Source organism: Macaca fascicularis, chromosome 7 (assembly GCF_037993035.2).
Source record: "Macaca fascicularis isolate 582-1 chromosome 7, T2T-MFA8v1.1".
NCBI lineage: Eukaryota > Metazoa > Chordata > Mammalia > Primates > Cercopithecidae > Macaca > Macaca fascicularis.
Genome location: NC_088381.1, coordinates 6,874,437 through 6,888,764, shown reverse-complemented (window position 1 = coordinate 6,888,764; position 14,328 = coordinate 6,874,437). Strand labels below are relative to the sequence as shown.

Here is a 14,328-nt window from a genome sequence, read left to right as displayed (position 1 = left end):
ATGCCCTGGCTGCTGCCTGTCCTCCGTGCTGACCTCTCGCCTGCCCACCTCTCACCTGCCCTGGGCCGGTGCGCGGCGGGCGGCACCTGCGCCAGGGCGGGCGCTGAGCCTCCAGCCTGGGGATCACCGCCCGCCCCCGCCAGCCCAGCGGCAGCAGTTCCCACGCGCGGCCCGATACTTTGTAGTTGATTCATCTGTGGCGGTTCCCTCCCCCCCTTTTTGTTTCGTTTTTAACACAAAGATGAAAACGTGTTAATGGACGGCAGTCCTCCCCCATTTTTGTGTGAAAATTTATATGCTTCCCCTGAGCTCACGTGAGTTCTTCTGTGACACTCACCTCTTCGGGGGGCAGGCTCAAAACCCATGTACTGAATATTGTTGCCTTGTGACCAAGGGTGGTAGTGTCTCATTTGTAAAATAGTTCACGTAGTGATTAAAAGGCATTAAAAGAACCTGCAGCCTTGGAGACCGTAGAGCTGAAGGCCCCCTTTTTTCCGGTACATTTGGAACTGAAAGGGCCCGAGGTCTGCAGGTGAGGCATTCGAATTTCGGACTAACTTTCACTCCGGAGGCTGTTGTGGCCGCCCCAAACCGCGTGGCAAGTGATGGGCTAGAGAGTGAGAGCAGGGCCATTTCTAGGCATTCGGGGTCAGTTAAGGGTATGGGGGCTCAGGTTGGGGGTGGGGATCAGTATGGACTCAGAGTTCAGCTCGGGACGCGGCTGCAGGGTGGGTGTGGCCCTGGGGGAGGGGCCAGGCAGGGCTAGGCTGGGCTCGGCTCCAGGTGGACCCTGAGTATCGGGTCGGGGCAGCGCTTGGGGCGTGGCTGGGGTTGAGATCCGCTTTGGGGGAAGATGCGCGTGTTGAGCGGGATACTTAATGTTTGGGAAATTTTTCTACAGCCCCTGTCAGGGTGGTCTGCCACTCGGCAGCACTGGTAGCTGGGAATTGAGGAGGGGGGTGGCCGAGGGGAGGGGCTCGCCGTGGTGGGCGGGGCCGGCTCGTCAGGGCCTCGGCCCTGGGATGTCTTCCTGGTGGGTTCACCTCCGGCTTCAGGCTCTGGCCCCGCGCGAGCCCCTTGACTAGAATATTGGTGCAGGGGCTCTGGAGACTCGGGCCTCCCGCCGTAGGTGGGGCCAGTTTCCTCGGAGCGCCTGGAAACCGAAGGCAGGCAAAAGAGAATAGAACCAACCCTTTGAGCGTTTGCAGTGTGCTAGTGTCCATTCTTGAAGCAGAGAAACTGTTCCACCCTTCGGGTGTGCAGACATCAGAAGTGCTACCTCCAGGGTGGAAACCGGCCTCCATGTCGGGAGTGCACAGGGCTCCGGCAGCGGGGTGGCGGGGAGTTGGGAAGAATGCAGACTTTCAGGCCCCTGATGCCGACCCGTTCTAGCCTGCAGCTGGGAATGCATGTTACCGGTACCCCAGGTGACCCATTATGAGGGTTGCACTGCCCAGAAACCTGCCTCTGGAGGGAGTGTGGTTCAGCATCTGGCGGAGGGCACCCCTGGGAAGCCCATTTCCAGTTCCTGCCCAGATGGGCAGAGCGTAAGTAACTGGTGTTCCTCCAAGGAGAAGAGGAGCGTCTTGCAGAAGGAAGAAACCCAGGCAGCCCTCAGGGATGACTGAGAAGGCAGGCCACGAGGGGATAGCTTTGCTGCAGCCATGGGCTCTGAGGTGTCTGTGGTTTGTGGGCCTCTAGCAGCATTGTGGGGTCTCTGCAGTCAGTGACGGAGGTCATGCCGAACCCTGTGCTCCATTAGGTGTGGGAAGGTGCCCCCGCCGCTTCCTGCATCTCCAGGATCCACAGTAATTTCATGGCAGAGGGTGAATATCAAAACCAGGAAGGTAGCCAGCTGCTCTGTGCTTTTCCTCTGTGACCAGGGACCGGTTCCCAGATCTCCCTGCAAGTTGGTGATGTCTGCCCTGACCACCTGCAAAGTCTTCAGGGAAATGAGGTCAAGTATGTGAAGACCTTTTGGGAAATGCAAGGGTGAGCCTTGACTCTGGAGGCACTTGTGGTCCCTTGGCCGCGGCTCTGCTCTGATTTTCCACCCCCACTCTCTGAACAGTTGCATGCTGAGAGCTTTCTGTCCTGGTTAGCTGTGTAGCAGTGTGGTCTCCCAGTCCCACTCTCCCAGGAGTTATTCTGTGGACACATTGGTCTCTGTCACATCTAGGTAATTGTTGATGTTATAACGAATGCATAACACCAAACCTAGAGAAGCATCTTTGCAGCTCGTGCTACTTTGTTATTTGGCCAGTTAGAACTTCCCAGGCCAGATCTGGAAAGTTTGCTAAAAGGGGCATAGGGGAGCAGCAAGACCAGGAGCAGATTTTCTTGGAGCCTGAGGTGCTTTGATGCAGAAATTCAAGGACTTACCTTCGGATAGGTCAGGCTGGGGCCCCCTTGAGGGCAGACTGGTTCCCCAGATCCTGCCTCTGGAGAGGTCCTGCGTGTTGTCCTGAATGGGGAGACTTGGCAGGCTCCCAGCAGAATGGCCACTTGGTCTCTCTTGGCAGAGAAACCCTGAATACATATCTACCTATTTGTTCCCAAAAATAATTGTTTTCAAAACTGCTCTGTGCCCTGTTTTCCCTCCAGCGCTGGAGCCAAAACATCTCTGCATGCTGGGCCCTGTCTGGGTTCTGGGGGTTCCACGGAAAGGTGAGCATAGTGGCGTACACAGCCTTCCCTCCTGCAGAACCCGAAGCATGTTTGTGGTCCCCTGGCCCTGTTTGGGGTGGAGGAGGGAAGTAGAGCAAGATCACATTCTGTCAGCCATTTCCTGTGATAATTTGGGTGGGGTTAACCTGAAGTTTATCTTTACCCACTGAAGCGGGGATTTGATCCTGACCGATTATCGCGACCCCTCCCCCAAGGCACACTCTGGCTTTAGAGGCTTGTTTGCAAGCACACTGTTCCCTGAGCACCCTGCAGATGCTCCCTAATGCTGCCTCGGAAAGCAGAGCAGAGGACATCTGGGTGGGATCTCCTTTACTCAGGGTAAAGCCGGGCTTGTTGGTGGCCCGTGCCTTGTTCAGAGACACACACAGGCCAGGGGCTCAGCACTTCCACCCCTCCCTCTCACACATTCGCAGTCCCAGGCTACCAGTGGCCCTAGTTGTGAAACTCCTGAAACAATGCAGAAGTGTATGCAGCATGGGAGGTGCCAGCCTGCACCACCCCCAAACCACTGTTACCCCACATTGGTGGTTTTCTTTACAGACCTTCTAGATGGATTTGCACGTATGCATACATGTATATCCACATAGACATTTTGAAACATGCATAAATAGGATCCTAGCAAACATCCCACTGATGGCATTTTGTTCGGTGTGTGTGCTTAAATGAGGCATCTTCATTCTTTTTCCCAGCCACGTGGTATTCCAAGATGTGGTTATATGGCTGTATTGTAACTTATTTACCCTTCGCTTATGGACAGGACAGCTACATTGCCTTTTTTGTTTTTCGCTATTACTAGTTGTGTTTCAGTGGACTCTGATGTGTGTGTGTCTTGGTGCAGGGGAGCTGGCATTTCTGTAGGATTGAGACCTAGTGGTGGTGTTAACAGGGTTGATAAGTGTTGGTGAAATTTGTTGTGGAGTTACTATGTTATGTTTTTAAAGGAAGTAGACCGCAGTTGTTGGTCCCCCCTCCCCTGAGGGAGAGACCTATTGTGTCACCACTCCACCTTCTTGAAAATGTTTACTTCTCCCAGTTCTCCTTTTTTGTGTGTGAGAACATTGAGAACATTTAAAACAGTGTCAGCAAAACCACTGTCACTCCCGCACGCCTGGTGGCTGGCTCTCCTGGCCATCTTCAGTTCTGGTTTTACAGAGATTGGATGGAGAGTGTGTGGTGGGCTCTCAGCCCCGGAGCAGTTGGGTGGGGGCTGGTGTGGTGCTGTGTCTGCCCCCGCTCCCCACTCCGCTGAAAGCGGGCTGGAGGGTGTGCTGCCTGAGCCAACTGATAGGAGGCAGTTCATTCAACCGGTAGCCTGTGTCTGGGGCTTCACATGTCTGGAACACAATCCTTCTGAATAGGTGCCATGAAGCCTACTTCTCAAGCTCTGACAGCCTCCTGCCCTTAGGTCCTGTTGGCTCCCACTTTACACATAGTTTTAATCTGATTGGTTACTGGGGAAGGGCGAAATACATGGATAGCAGCTAAAGGCAGGGGAGGAAACAAACCAGTAGGTTGTGAACATATGCATGTGTAAGTCTGTGTGTTTAAATGGGTCATGAAGAAGCCCCGCAGTCAGCCAGCACTGGAACAAGTGTGGGGCCATTTGTGGAGGGGCACATGTGTCTCCGCAGCAGTCCCTGAGGTCTGCATGAGAGACCCTGGAATGAATAACACTCTAGCAGGGATCTTGAGATACCAAGGCACTGTGAAGTGTGTTCAGTTTGTGTTTTCAGGAAGCAGTTAAAATAGTTTTAAAAATAAAAACTTCTAGAACGGTGCACTCAGCTCTCACAATCCTAAGACTTCCAGACTGTTTGCTCTAGGGGCCAGGCATCGTTCTGTTTGTATTAGTTTACATCAAGCTATCTAATCTTCACAAGGACCCTGTGAAGTAGGCTCTCTTATTATTACTAAATTTCAAATAAGCTAAGCCTTCGATGCCTTAGGAATCATGCCCAGGGTCACACAGTAAGTGAGGGTGGAACAGGGATTGGAGCTGGGGCTTGCGCCTGGGCAGGCGCTCCTGAGGTAGGTGTACCTACTGTGTCTACTGCCACTTCTGTCTGGATCAGTGTTTCAGGTGACTGCAGGTGAGCAGGGCCCTGTGGTAGTAGAAACCTGGATGTCCCCGGTACACGGCTTCCCGCACAGATTTGTGCTGCTGCTGAAAGATTGAGGGAGTAGTACAGTGAACACTCCAGTACTCTTCCCATAGGGTCATTGGGTCGTATTTTGCTACATTTTTCTCCTTTCCTCCTTCCCTTTTTCTTTCTAAAGAAAGAAAAATTAATTTTTTGTCTATATTTTTCTCTCTTTTCCATCTCACCTCTCTCTTTAAATTATGTATTATCTGATATACAGTCCCTATTCAGTTCCCCTGGTGATTCCTAAAATGTCCATTATAGGATTCAGGATCCAGTCAATCACACGTTGTGTTTGGTTGTCCTATTTAGTTTCCCTTAGCTTAGGATAGTTTCCCATCTTTTGGTCTTTTATTATATTACACTGGCATTTGAAGGCCCGAAGCCAGTTGTCTTGTAGAACAACTCACAATCTGGATTGGTCCAATTGTTTCCCATGATCAGGTCTGGTTTAAACAAATTTTGGTCCAAAATATGGCACAGGTGATGTTGGGCACTTCCATTGCATCATGGGGGCGGGGCATGGGATATTAGCCTGTCCCACTGCAGGACCACATACATGGTTAAGGTGGGCGGCCAGGCTGAGCCCCTTCCATCCAGCTGGTTGGTTTCTACTCCATCTTCCAACTTCCTTGACTGGACAGATGTTGGGGGTTGGGTTCAGCTTTGGAAGGCTTTTGAAGTCAAAGGACCAACTGGAGGAGGCCTGGGCGCTCCTTTCCCCAAACAGGCAGGGCACCCTGATTTTCCTTTGAATGAAAATGGCTCCAGGTGGTATGAATAGCCAGCGCAAGGGTAGCTGTGAGAGTGTTCCTGGTCAGCCTACCTGAATGCTGGCCCTGTGCCACAGGCAGCCTGTCTCCCAGGGCTGGGGAGGGCCTACGACGGGTGACACCCTCAAAGTCCTGGTCTTTATGTGCTTTCAAGAATAAACAAAAATGATCCTAAGTCCACACACCTGAGCCTGTTTTTCTTTCTTTTCAAAGCCCCAAATGGGATTATTTTCTTGAGAAGTCAACTTCCGGTCGAGATGGGAATAAACTTCTCTCCAGCTTGGCGATTCAAAAGCAGCCGCTGTGCTGTGTGGCTGGGGATGGGGTTATGGAGACAGCCACCAGTGCAGTCCTTGCGGTGGGAGATACTGAGTTCAGAAGGCTTTGGACACTTTTCTGGGCCAATATGACGGAGACTTGAACTTGTTTTACTCTTGGCATCAATTGGGCACTGGGCACAGAAGAAATCCTCACCCAACCAAAAGCTCTGCCATTTGGCTGTGAACACACACGTATGCCTCCATATCCACGTACATGTGTATAAACACATATGGGTGTGTGTGTGTGGACGTGGCACCCTGCTCATGCTTGCTGAACAGAGGAGCATGCACACCTGGAACATAGTGGCTCTGTGGAACCTCTGATTTCTAGTTCAGTTTTAGATCTTAAGTCCGTCTTCACCCCCAGCCAATGTGGATCAGCTGTTTGTGAGTCAGGCTTTTGGGTGAGACGTGGAGTTTGCTCAGTTCAAACTGGGGCTGTGGTGAAGGGGCTCTGCCTTCGCACCCCGCTGCCCCACCCAGCAGAGGGACCGGGCTCCTGTGTCCTCCACACTGCTTCAGTTCCCCTCCTGATGCGGGGCCAGGCTGTGATCACCATTTGCAGTTAGGCATTGTGTGTGTGTGTGTGTGTGTGTGTGTGTGTGTGTGTGTGTGGTGGCAGGGGTGGGGTGGGGGGAGGGCACAGCATGGCACCAAGCACCAGAAACTCAGCCTTGACCATTCCCTGGTTTTTACCAACATCATTCTGGACAAACAAGACAGAGAGAGCGTTTGGCAGGGGGAGGATTCTGTTTATTGTTCTCCGTTTTTGAAGTTCATCACAAAAACACTTGCTAACCAGAAACTTGGCTACACTCCGTGGCCATTGGCCAGTCTGTCCCAAGGTGACTTGTTTGGAGAAGCACTGAGGCTTGATGCCTCAGATTAAATGTCTTTGTGCTGGTGCCACAGGGGTGTGGCCTACTCTGCATGGATGGGTGACCCTGGGTCCCCAGGCACAGGGCACAGGCTTGTCTCCTTGAAGCTGGAGCCCACGCTGCAGCATGAAAGAGCTCTGCATGAATTGAAGGCCCAAAGCAAAAATCGCTCACCAAAGAGCATGTGGCTCAGAGCCTACCTCGGCCTCCTGTCTCAGGAGAAGCTTCTAAAGGTGGAGCTGTGGCACGTGCCTGTCTCCTGTGAGCGCAGGCCAGGTGGAAGGAAGCTTGGAAGTGGGGAGAGGATGATGTGGGCTCAGAGGAACCTGGGACTTCTCCCCCGACCCCAGCGTCCACGGGACACACATGGGAGGTGAGGTGATGCCTAAGCAGCCTGGCGAGTGGCCAGGGCCCTGGTTGGGGCCTCCTCACTCCCTTTTGGAGCACTGGCAGCTAATCCTTGGGGGTCTACCATCCTTTCCTGGTCTGGCCTCGTTGGAGGACTCATCTGCCTTCCTCCTGGAGTAGGGAGAGCCTGTGAACAGAGCAGTGACCCCAAGGCCTATGGCCACTGGGGATGGCAGGGGCCTTGTGCTTCCATATGTGGGTCCAAGCTGTGGATGGGGAGGCCAAGTGTCCTGGTATGTGGGAGGTGGTCAGGTGCTCCCTAGAGATCTAACAGGTATGCATGGGTTAGCGAGATCTCAGAGTCCTTGGGCCACACCTAAGTATGTGCAGGGCCTGTGATACAGCCAGCATTTCCTCCTCTAATATTCTCCGAGACTTTCTTTTTTTTTTTTTGAGACGGAGTCTCGCTCTGCCGCCCAGGCTGGAGTGCAGTGGCCGGATCTCAGCTCACTGCAAGCTCCGCCTCCCGGGTTTACACCATTCTCCTGCCTCAGCCTCCCGAGTAGCTGGGACTACAGGCGCCCGCCACCTCGCCCGGCTAGTTTTTTGTATTTTTTAGTAGAGATGGGGTTTCACCATGTTAGCCAGGATGGTCTCGATCTCCCGACCTCGTGATCTGCCCGTCTTGGCCTCCCAAAGTGCTGGGATTACAGGCTTGAGCCACCGCGCCCGGCCTCTCCGAGACTTTCTACTTGTCTTAACTCTTTTATTGTCTAAATGTTCACTGTAAAGAAGAAGAATAAAGGGAACTTGGTTTAGGGCTATTGGTGGAAGTTAAAGTTAATGGCAGAGCATGAATAGGGGTGTCTGCAAGGAATTGTTAGAAAGGAGATTGGAAATAGAGCAAAGGCATATGTAAGTTCAGAACCTGACTCCTTTGTCGATTGGGAGTGGGGCAGAGGGCATGGGTCCAGCAGGTCATTGGTCTCGGGTTACCAGAAAGGTGAAGGCTGTTCACCCGGGCCATTGGCTGGGGGTGCTGCTTAAAGCCAGGATCTGGGAGCTGGAGTCAGCACCTTGGGGTGCACCCGGGCATCACAGCAACAACAAACCCCAACACATTGTCATGGACCAGGGCAGATAAATGGGAGTTAATGACATGGTTGTCACACATCTGAATCTGGGATATGTAAATGTGACACACAGTCTGAGGGTTTGGCAGGCTCTCTAGGTCTTACTTTGCATATTTTGGCCTATCTGCTCTCCCAACTTAACTGCCCATTGTCCTCACCTGCATGACTGGCCATATCTGGTTTGCCTACTGGTCATTGAAGGCATCCATAGGGGTGCCATCTGCCCCCATGTCCCTTTCCTGCCAGGCATGCTAAGTGGCCCGGGGCAGGGCAGGCAGGAACTCAGATTCCCTCCATCCCATTGCTGGGGTCTTACTTCCTTCCTCCGCCCTCCTTACATGTGGAAGGATTCTGCTGTGCTCGTCCACTAGTTGTCGTTTTTGTCTCTTAGCAGGGATGGTGGCAGGAGGACGCCTCACACAGCAGCACGTGAGGACCCACAGGGACTCTGGCCCCTTGCAGCTGTACGTTCAGAGGGAAGATGCCCAAGGTTTTACTATCTTTTCCAGAGTGCCCTTTTTTTCTGCTTGCATGGCAGGCCCTTTCTAAAATTACAGCCATAGGTTGCTTAATGACAGGGGTGCGTTCTGAGAAATGTGTCGTTAGGCAGTTTCGTCCTCGTGTGAACGTCATAGAATGTACTTATTATGCACACCTAGACGGCATAGCCTACTGCACACCTGGGCTGTATGGTGTAGCCTATTGCTTCTAGGCTACAAGCCTGTACAGCATGGTACTATCCTGAATACTGGGGGCAACTGTAACACAGTGGTAAGCATTTTGTATCTAAGTATAGAAAAGGTACAATTAAAACAGGATATCATCTTATGGGACCAGCCTCTCATCCCACGTGGACTGTCATTGTTTGAAACGTCGTTATGTGGTGCATGGCTGTATTTTGCTGCTTGGCCTAAGGTGCCAGGACATTCTCTGGGGAAGCCTGAGGGGCTTTGCAGGCTACCGTGTTTTATCAAGGTTGAAATTAGTTTTAGCACTTTACACTGTGTCCCCTTTGCGGCTGACAGAGCAGGAGACCTTCGGTGTCTACTGTCACAGGTGTAGAGCCGCTGTGTTGGCGAGCAGGTGGGTGGTTGTCCTGAATTACTGTCAGGCTTTAGAGTCTTACAGGAAATACAGCCTTGGCTACTTATAGCTTGTGATTTAGTTTCCCTAATGATGGGCTGGGTAGTACACTTTAGCAGTTTGCTTTGGACAAATTGTATCATTCTTAAGTTCACTCACATTACCCTTTGAGAAACTTCAAAGTTTGTTTCCCTGATCTTCCTAGTTGCCCTGGATTATGAACCAAGCGTTGGAATTCCTTTGCACATGTAGCACCGCACATGACCTTGGAAGATGTATACTTATGTGAGTGTGTGCATGTGTATGCGTGTGTGTGTGTGTGTATATGCCTGTATTTGCGTGCGTGTGTGTGTGTGTGTTTGTGTATGCACATGTACATGTGGGTCAGCCATGCAGCCAAGTCTCAGAACAATCGTTCACTGGAAGGAACCCAGTCTGGAGGCGTCTGGCCAGGTGGTGCAGTCTGCAGCACGATGTTTGTTTCTCCCAGCCCCATGAACCCCAGTGGGGCTGCATCACTTAAAGGCCCGTCTCTACAAGAGCAGGGTAGGAAGCAGCAGTGCGTGCCCAGCCGTGGCTGTGTAGGCAGAACCAGCCTTCAGGATGGAGGGTGGGACCCTGGAGCCATGCCTGAAGGTGTGTACCATTAGTCCCTGATGGGGCACTCCATCTTGGGCCATTCTGCCCCCTGGTCTCTCTGCTCCTCCTCTGCAAACCAGGGGGGCCAGCAACCTGTTGGGATCCTGGCCCTGGCCAGATTAATGCATGGGAACTGAGCTCCTTGGCTGCCCAGCTGAGGTTCAGTGTGGCCCCATTCTCACTTCCTCTACTCCCCCTTGTACTCTGGGATCTCAGCATTTCTTTAAGAGTCTTGAGGGATTTTCAGGACAAGCAGGTGGGTGGGTATGCAGGGGAGCAGACCCCAGGGGGCCTGAGGAGAGAGGGGGAGGGTACCCCTCCTTTGTGCTGTCTGTAGCTGCTCAGCCTGGGAGACACTGTGGGGGAGGCTGTGGCTTCCTCCTTCCGCCCTCTGGGGATGCCCTGGCGGCCTTTCCCTTGGGGTGTTGGGAGGAGGTAGCTTGGCTGACTGTCCCTGCTCATGGTCAGGGTCCTCCTACACAGCAGAACTGGAGGTAAACACTGGGTTGCCTTGGCAACTGGGCTGTACCACAGCTCCAAGTGCTCCTGGCTAGAGAACTTCCCATTGTCTCAAGTTTCTAGGATGGGTTTCTATTTTGATTTTTTCCTTTTTTTTTTTTTTTTTTTTTTTTTTTAATTAGCAAGAATGACTAAGATACCAAAATGTCTGACCTGGTTTCTATAATTTCTTAATAAACATTTGTCTTCTCTTTATAGGAGGAATGTTTTAGTGATTCATTGACTTTTCTCTTAGACGGTGGCGAGGCCCTGGTGAGGCAGTGCGGGGGCAGCAAAGAGGGCCCCCCGCTGCCGACAGCTGGCACGGGAGACTGGGAGAGCGCTGGCCACAATCCAGGGACCAGACGTTCTTACGTAAACACCACACCAGGATTTTATTGGCTTCGAGGCTAATTAAGTTCCATGGAAAATTTTGGGGAGATGCCTTTCCCCTGTTGGGTGTTCAGATACCCATAACTGGTGCTTTCAGAAGCTGTCTGAAGGCTGATGAGTCTGACTGAGCCTGAGGAGCGCCCTCCCACCCAGTGCTGGACTCTCCTGCCAGAGGCCTGGCCCCCTCCCTGCAGGTCAGGGCATGTGCTCGTTTATACCTTGTTGGTGGTTGCTGTTAAATTCTAACTGCTCACGTAGGTAGCCTGGGCTGGCTGCGCCCAGTGGATGGCCTCCCGCCCCCCCGCCTGCTGTCTCGTGGGAGTGCCCCAGGTGGCACTTTGCTGTGGGAGATGCAGCAGCAGGCTCTCGCACAGGCCTGACCCTTCACCTTGGATTTCACTGGGCTTCCCTGCTCTGCCCACCCGTGGATTATCTTGTAGAGAGTCACCCACCCCAAGGAGGAGCCAGGTGAGGATCCAGGGAAGTGGCTTTATTTATTTTACTATCAGTAGGGCTGACCCAGGTTGCCCTGGTGGGTGGTGTGGCCTGTGAGCCTCTCTGCCTCTAGGCCTGTTTCCAGGGTCTCGTCTTCATTGTAGGCCTGCAGGTCTATTTGGGTCCCTTCTCACGACTGAGGCAGGCTGAGGATGTGCTGAGTTGGGCTGGGCTGCCTCCTGGGTCCTCTCTCCACTGCCCTCACGGCCATCCTCAGGCATGAACCTGCCTCAAAAGCCTGTCTCTGCCGCAGCTGCCGTGGCAGTTGCCAAGCGAGCTCAGCACTAAAAAAAATGTTCAGATTTGCTGCATTTGTTTTAGAATGAGTCCCTGGTGTTGCTTGTGCACACCCCAAGCCTCCTGGCCTTTCCAGGTTTCCCTGTTGAACAGGCAACTCGCCTGCAGTTGGGTGGCACAGGGCTGTGGCGAGGGCCCCAGCATCCATCCTCACCTGGGTGCTCAGCTCCTTTCTTGTCATCCTTTCTCTCTTTATAAAGCAGAAACAGTCCTGCTAACATCACCCCTTTCAAAGATGTATGCAGAATTTGATTTTTTTTTTCTGGAGAATATACTTCTTATAGTATTTAAGAAAAAACTCGTGCTGGGCATGGTGGCTCATGCCTGTAATCCCAACACTTTAGGAGGCTGAGGCCGGAGAATTGCTTGAACCCAGAAGTTCGAGACCAGCTTGGGCAACATAGTGAGACTCCACTGGGCATGGTGGTGCACACACCTGTAGTCCCAGCTGCTCAGGAGCCTGCGGGCAGGAGGATCACTTGAGCCCAGGAGGTGGCAGCTGCAGTGAGCCACGATCTTGCCACTGCACTCAAGCCTGGGCGACACGGGGAGATCCTGTCTTAAAAACAAGAAAAAAATCTCAAGTCGAAGGTATTGAAATAGTATTGGAACGTGTTAAAGGAGTCCAAAACATGAGCACACTTGGGAGTTTCCCGGGGGACCCAGCGCCCCTGTGCACCGTGTTCATCCTGACAATTTGGGCTCTGGACCTGGAGCCCCGAGTCATTGCTGTGTCTCTCTTATTGGACCACCTCTTGGAAGTTTGACTCCACAGATGTTGTGTTTGCATGACCTTCCTTGGGAGCCTCTCAGTGTTTTATTTTTCATCAGAGAAAGGCCTTCTTGTCTGATCGTTCTTTGTTATCTAAACAGAGGCACTGTGGCATAGTGATGAGCCCTGGCATCGGAGAGGGACAGGCTGAACCCAGCTCTGGGTTTTCACTGTGAAGTGGGTCTGGTCATGCTGCTTCTAGGAGCAGAGGGGTAGAACGTGGGTGAGGCACCCAGTAGGAGGGATGTGTGCATGTGTGTTCATGTGTGTGTCGGGTGAGGTAAGTAGTGATTAACTTGCAAGAGCAGAATTTCACCCCCTGCAGTATTGTTCATGGGCGCCTGAATGAACAGACAGGTTTGCTGCCTTCTCAGACAATTCAGAACCTTTTTTTTTCTTTTGAGACTGGGACAAATCAGAACTATTTTTTTTTTTTTTTTTTTTTTTTGAGGCTGGGTCTCAGTCTGTCACCCAGGCTGAAGCAAAGTGGTGCGATCTTGGCTCACCACAGCCCCAAACTTCCTGGGCTCACACTATCCTCCTACCTCAGCCTGCCAAAGTGCTGGGACTCCAGGTGTGAGCCACCACACCCAGCCCAGAACTACTGTGTTAAAGCAGGTGCTGGGTCACTTTCCAGGATCTTCACAGCCTGCCCTGAGCCCCACTTCCCAGAGTCACCCTGTGACACAGCATGTGGGGTGAAGCTCCCAGCATCTCCAGCCTCAGCTTCTGTGTCTGTATCCTCCTGGATAAACCCAGACTGGTTGCAGGAAAGTGGTACAGTCTGTGAGCTTCTGTGAGCATCCTGTTGTTGCTATGGAGACGCTGTTGCTAGGCATCAAGCATGCTCAGACTAGGGAGTGGTGACCCCGTCTCAGGTGAGCCTCACGTGTTACCAGGTAACCAACCCCTCTCGGGTACCAACAAGCTGTACCTGGCCAAACTCTTTAATCAGCAGAAGTAGCTGAACGGAAACCTCAACCTCAGGGTGAAAGACTGAGTTCCCAGTCGTCAGAACAGTTCTGGACAAGTCCACCTGTCTGAGGTGGGCTTGAAGGTTGCCCTGCACCCTGTGTCAGCAGCCTTGGGCAGTCTCACAGGGACAGGAGAAACTGTGCCTGCAGGTGGCCATGCTAGTCCTGCCGAGTGACCCCACCCCAAGGGAAGGACTTTCTGAGACCAGGCAGTCTTGGGTGAGAATGCCGGCTGCCCTCCCAGGGACGCAGTGCCCTGCTGGGTGGCCCGCCTCCCCTCCCGAGGCCCAGGCACCATGATGGGTTTCTTAACTGACAGCTCTTCAGTAGAGAACAACAGAAATCTTGTTTGCAGCAAAACTTGCCTCACCCGACCGCTTTATAACAGCTCCTTCAAGTGGGGCGAGCTCATCGCTGCCGTCGGCATCTCAGCCATCAGCAGCCCAGAGAATCCCACTCAGGACTTAGGTTTGCTATTTTTGTGTCTTGCCTGGGCTTCGCTCGTTTCCACAGGCATTCCACTTCTTGTTTACAGGAGTAATTGCCTTCATGAGCTTTGGGCCATCTGCGGATATATGTATTTTTTCCTTTATTTTCCTTCTTTTTTGGGGCAGCAGTTCTGTGTTTGCAAATATGAGGATTGTTTCCTAAAGGGAAGCATGAGGCCTTCTTGAGGCTGGCCTCTTGGCTGCTGAGCCGGGCCTTTGCACCCCTTTCCTGCTTGATTTCCGTCTTCCTGTGAGTGTATTTGGTATGGAAGTGCTTCCTATGGTCGGAGGTGAACGTTTGGAGTGACTAAGGAGAGCGTGGCCTTCTTCGCTCTCCCGGCATCTGATTGCTCCGCGGACACTGTGCGTGTTCCCCAGGCAGGGCCAGCCTGCTGGAGGGGGTTGGGG

The 14,328-nt window shown here is 52.6% G+C and overlaps 1 protein-coding gene across 1 annotated transcript in view; it reads left to right on the top strand.

Moving 5' to 3' along the window:
* Nucleotides 1-14,328, top strand: part of KLF13 (KLF transcription factor 13) — a 50,790-nt gene that overhangs the window by 1,693 nt on the left and 34,769 nt on the right. The window lies entirely within an intron of this gene.